This window comes from Anolis carolinensis, unplaced genomic scaffold (assembly GCF_035594765.1).
Source record: "Anolis carolinensis isolate JA03-04 unplaced genomic scaffold, rAnoCar3.1.pri scaffold_9, whole genome shotgun sequence".
Classification (NCBI taxonomy): Eukaryota; Metazoa; Chordata; class Lepidosauria; order Squamata; family Dactyloidae; genus Anolis; species Anolis carolinensis.
Genome location: NW_026943820.1, coordinates 19,960,186 through 19,966,278, shown reverse-complemented (window position 1 = coordinate 19,966,278; position 6,093 = coordinate 19,960,186). Strand labels below are relative to the sequence as shown.

Below are 6,093 nucleotides of genomic sequence, written 5' to 3'. Positions count from 1 at the left end.
ACCAGAGCTGAACAATCAAAACCCATTTCAGCCCATTATAACTTGCCTCACTGCATTCCTTTATGATTGTGCCCCTCTCCTAGGCGGAGCAATAAACAGACACAAATCTTTTTAAAAACCACAATGACAGTTTATTAAAGTTTCCTGCCATGACCAGGATCACACTGTGATACACTGGACAGAGCTCCTGACCAACAAGGGAGCGGATCCTAGCTGGCCATTTCTGAATCAACCAGAGGCCAACACAATAGTTTTAAATAGCTGTCAAAGCTGTCAAAGCTAAAACTGCTTTCAACTTTGACATACTATGACCTAAGACTGAATGACCTCCAAGTCGCCCTATCATCAACAGATCTACTCAAATCTTGCAGAGTCAGGGCTGTTGCATTTTTGAGCCTATCCATCTGGAATGTGGCCGTTCTTTTTTCATACTACCTTTTACTTTCCCAAGCATTATTGTCTTTTCTAGTGAGTCATGTCTTCTTATGATATGGTCCAAATACGTCAGTCTCAGTTAAGTCATCTTGGCTCCTTGAGAGAGTTCAAGCTTGAGTTGTTCTATGACCCATTTATTTGTATTTTTTAGCAGTTCACAGCATCTATAATTTTTCTCCAGTGCCAGATCTCAAATGGGTTGATTTTCTATCAGGTTTCTTCACTGTCCAGCTTTCACAATCATGTCTACAATTGGAAAATAAAATGGCATGTACAATCCTAACTCTTGTATTCAATAAGATTTTGACTTGAATGTTTCAATGCTCATTACAAAATTAGGGTGCAGGGGAAAATCATTTCTAAAATGTTTCCAAAATTGGGAAACATAACTATATCATAACTATAACAAGTTAACTCCTTTTTCGTTACTTTTTGTCAAGGAATTAATTGTGCAATGGGGAAACTTCAGAGCTCCTTTTTTCCTCATTGTTAGAGCTATTGGCATGAAAATTGCTATAGTTATAGAACACATTTACCACTGCTAACCCATAAAGTTTCAGAATGTTTAACCAACATAATTTCAATTTAGGGATTTCTCCCCAGCCCAGCATTGATTTACTTACTTGTATTAAAGTATCACTAAGACCTCCTCTTTGCAGATTCAACAATTTATTGGAACTCCAGCTGAAGCTAGGAGAGATAAGTCTCTTCTCTATACTAATTGGAGCTTTCTGATACTGAGCAAAATTCTAGGAAATGTAGTTTAGGGCAGGGCCTTCTGAATTCTCTGCTGTAGGGCTCATCGCCTTCCCAAACTACATTTCCCAGAATTCTGTGCTCTCTCAGTTTTTTCCCAGCTCATTCAGTTTGTCCCACCCTCCTGCTTTCCTCTCCTCATGGTGAGAGGCCATTCATTTAAAGAGGAATTTCATCCTTTTTGGCTTCACCTCGCACTGAATATGAAACTGACTTTCATATGTTTTTGAGCATTACAGAATTCAAACAAAAAGTATTGGGTGAGTTTTGATTCTTAAGTTTTTATGAGGGTGCCTCCCCATAATAATATCTGTTCATATAATTATTATGTCTGTGTATGAGGAAAAGGTAAAAGGTAAAGGTTTTCCCCTGACGTTAAGTCCAGTCGTGACCGACTCTGGGGGTTGGTGCTCATCTCCATTTCTAAGCTGAAGAGCCGGCGTTGTCCGTAGACACCTCCAAGGTCATGTGGCTGGCATGACTGCATGGAGCACAGTTACCTTCCCATCAGAGCGGCACCTATTGATCTCACAATTGCGTGTTTTTGAACTGCTAGGTTGGCATAAGCTGGGGCTAACAGCAAGAGCTCCCCAGATTCGAATGGCCAAACTTTTAGTCAGCAAGTTCAGCAGCTCAGCGATTTAAACCACTGTGCCACGGGCAGGGCCGGTCCAACAATGAGGCGAATTAAGCGGTCGCTTCAGGCTTTTTCTGTTGATTTCTTGTAAAACTTGATGTTTTGGTGCTTAATTTGTAAAATCTTAATGTAATTTGATGTTTAATAGGCTTTTCCTTAATCCCTCCTTATAATCCAACATTTTCGCTTATCCAACACATTTATTTTTCAGTGATTGGTTTGGGGGGGGGTGCCAAAATTCTGTTCGCCTACACTTGAAAAATACCTAGGGCCGGCTCTGGCCACGGGGGTTCCCATATGACCATATGGGTGCTTAAATAAGAAAAAACTGTGAATCAAGTGTATCTAGCCATACTTCTCGGATCACTAAAGTTTTAATCGCCTAAAATTAAATGGATGGCATTGTTGTGCAATATGGATAGCCACACTCTAACTGCAAGTGTATGAATGCCCCTAAAGGAGAGAAAAGGAGAAGGCAATAGGAAGTTTGCTTCTCTTTCAGCAAAGTGTCTCATTAGTGTTCTCTGGCACATTATTTCTCCTCTATTGCTTTTTGTGTTACTTTGATGCAGAGCAAATTTTAAAAAAAAACAGCTCCTCAGCTGCAAGGCTACATGACATTCTGCTGTGTAGCAATGGGGAGATAATTAAATGCTAACCAGAGTTAACAAGGCACGCTGTCTCAAGAGCACTCGACTGCCCATTTGCCCCCTTTTAAGTCTAGCAGTGCCAGCTGTTATTAATGAGCTTACCATCTTAAGTTGCTCTGCACTGTTTTAGAAGATCTGAAGAACAGCAAACACAAACCACCTGAATATACATATTCAATTCATATAAGAAATCCATATTGTGGTTGTCATGAACTTTTACAAAGTTTGGATTTGTCGTTCTTCCTGATGTAATGTAGCTGAGGCCACTATATATGATCATATGGATAGTATTATGAAACATTCAGTTCTGGTATGGTCAGTCATGTTACTGAAGGATCAACATTGGGAGGGGGCAGAATGGGGAAGAAGCAGGAAATCTCTGGTAACCAGATATTTTTTTTTTTAACATTTCAAAGTTGTGCGTTAATACCAAGAGATGATTCATGCATTATGCCCTCTGGATGCATGACTGAAGTGTTTGCGTGTTGTGAAATACTTGAGAATTTTATTTGGTCTACAAGTGAACTCATTCACATTTCCCTGTCAGATGTGTAGATCAGCATACAGATATCCTCCAAATTTTTCTATAAAGTTCTCAGTCCAAAACAAGAACACAAACATAAACATTAAGAAAGGATACATGCATTTGTGTGTGTGTGTGTGGGGGGGGGGGGGTTCATCTTAAACTGTGCCTGCTGATTATAGTTGTTTACAAAATGTTTGGAAAGCTGTTTATAAAAAAGAATACAAATTTTCAAAAGTTTGCAGAATAATAAGGAAACTGGAGCCCTTTCTGACTTACCTAATGTAATGCAATGTTTTTCATATGTGAAGCTATGCTGACTGGTTTCACGTTTTGATTTTTGTTTGTTTGTGATGTTGTATATACATTTAGTAAAATGGATGGAGATTGGAGGGGTCTATAAAATATATGTTAAAGGAGGAGGAAAAAACTGGGCTTATTAAATATATATATGAGTTACAGATCACATATAGACCAATTTAGATGTCCCTAACCACATGATAAGTTTGTACAGTACTATGATTCTAGGGAGCATCAGTTGCAGGAATTTAAATATAAGAAAAATGCTTCTCATTCTATAGATACCATTAATGTAAAATCAGCATATTTATTTTTTTCATTTCCAGAACTCTCCCTGAGAAATTCCATGTTTTGTAGATTAAGTGTTGTGATGGCACGCCCGAGGTAAAAGGAAAACTATAGTGTCTGGCTCTCTCAGGGGCTATCGGTATACCCACATTTTAGGAGAGGCAAAAGGAAACAGAGCAGAGATGTTGTTCAGCTGGAATAGCTGCCAGAAATGCAGCTGAGTAATTAGGAACTGCCCTAGGAGCTGTGAGGGAACTCAAGGCTATAAAGCAGAAGCAGGTGCAGCCAGCTCTTGCTGGTAACAAACTGACTCTTCACTCCCCTTGTGCCTGCTTCAAGTCTGCATCTGGAAAACTGCTCCTAAGGATTTATTGCCGTTTCTTTGTCTGAAGTAAGACTGCTATTTGATTTGGGAATTTAACAGAGACTAAGAACTATGCTTACCCTAAGACTTCTTTGCTTGCTTTTGCATTATTCCACGGAGTGTGCTGTATTTTATGTTTTGCTGAAGTAAAGCAGTTTTCATTTACTTACCACAGTGTTTTAAGGTTGTTCTTGAAAGAAAAAACAGGACAGAAGACCATGGATCCCTATGAATAGTCTTAAGGAAGAGGAAGCAGGTTTGTTTTCTGTTGCCCTGGAGACTAGGACTTGGAGCAATGGGTTCCAATGACATGAAAGAAGATTCCACCTGAACATTATGGAGAACTTTCTGACCATAAGAACTGTTCAGCGGTGGAACTCTTTGCCTCAGAGTCTAGTGAAAGCACCTCCTTTTAAACAGAGGCTGGATGGCATTTGTTGGGGGTGCTTTGATTGCACTTTTCCTGCATGGCAGAGCGTTGGTCTGCATGGCCCATGTGGTCTCTTCCAACTGTATTATTCTATGATTGGATGGAATGTGTTAAAATTATTGACTGATAGGTCCTTCATTTTCTAAACACCAAACTCCTTCCAGTGGTTATCACATTTATTTCTTTGGAATTTGGTCAAAAATTATTAGGGAAATTAGCTTCTGATAAGTCTTTCTGCGGGAATGCCAAACTAATGCTGTGGACTCCGGGTATCCACCAAACTTTGATTCTAGGATCCTTATGGATACCAAACTCCATTAATAATAAACCCCCTTTATAAACAATGGAATAGTAAAATGGTGTCCCTCATATAAAATGGCAAAAGATGGTTTATGTTTGGGAATTTCATCTTTTCAAATATTTTCACCATGTAGTTTTTTTGGTCTTTTTCATGTCAGGAGCAACCAAAGTTGGTTCTGGAGTGAGAGAATTGGCCGTCTGCAAGGACATTGCCCAGGGGACGCCCGGATGTTTTGATGTTTTACCATCCTTGTGGGAGGCTTCTCTCATGTCCCCGCATGGAGCTGGAGCTGACAGAGGGAGCTCATCCACACTCTCCCCGGGTGGGATTCGAACCTGGCAGCTTTCAGGTCAGCAACTCAACCTTTAAGTCACGAGGCTTTTATTCCCTAGGCCACCGGAGGCTCCTACGTAGTTGGTTGAATCCGTGGATACAAAATCTGTGGATATGGAACATCAACTGTAATTAGTTTGTGTGTGTGTGTATTTAAAATGTGAATACTCACTGTCACTTTAAAGATTACATATCATGCAAGTGCTCTTCTTCAGTCATTTCCCAAGTAACCTGAGAATTTGCATTGCTCGAGGTGTTTTGTACTTTGAAGAACTTTTAAATCACAGCTGAACTATCCCTTACAAAAAAATTTACATCACTGGGTAACTGCTCTCTCTTTGAGAGTATTCATGTTATTGTGCAATCCTCCTTTGAAGATTTACATACTGATGAAGAACTGCCTTTGAAGATGGAGGTGTTTGGAAGTGGGGGGTGGGTGGCAGCGGGATAATTGTATGTGTGGATAAAAAGAAAGGCAGCCTCCTCCAGGAAGAAGTTTCCATCCTCAGAATATCCAGCACTAAAAAGTTCCACTAATTATTATGCATGATTACTGTATAATTAAAAACAGAGGCAGGAAAGAAAGAAGAAAAGCCTGTATGAATATCCTGAGCTTGTTTGGAGGTTCTAACAAGAGAGTGCAGCTATCGTATACCCAGGACTGAAAACCAGAGACCTCGATACACCCCTTCTATAACTCAACGTCATCCTCTTCCACTGAGCACACAGCTTCTGTGAGGGAGGAAGGGGATACCTGCCTAACCAGTCAGATCAGCTGAATCAACCCTGACAATCAATGGAGTGACAGATGTCACAGCCAAATCGCCTTCACATCCTATGTGAATATTATTCATTTATTTATTTATTTACAGTATTTATATTCCGCCCTTCTCACCCCGAAGGGGACTCAGGGCGGATCACATTATAACACACATAGGGCAAACATTCAATGCCCATAAACACATCAAACAGAGACCGAGACAGACAGACGCAGAGGCAGTTTAACCTTCTCCTGAGGGGATGTTTGATTCTGGCCACAGGGGGGAGCAGCTGCTTCATCATCCACTCTGACGGCA

At 40.3% G+C, this 6,093-nt stretch overlaps 1 long non-coding RNA gene across 1 annotated transcript; it reads right to left on the bottom strand.

Annotated features, from left to right (window-relative positions):
• Window positions 1-553: 553 nt before the first annotated feature.
• LOC134293660 (uncharacterized) lies at window positions 554-4,176 on the bottom strand. Its single transcript, XR_010000602.1, has 2 exons — window positions 4,124-4,176; window positions 554-681 (listed from the first exon to the last, which is right to left on the bottom strand). It is a non-coding gene; the product is annotated as an uncharacterized LOC134293660 (long non-coding RNA).
• Between the last annotated feature and the right edge of the window lie 1,917 nt (window positions 4,177-6,093).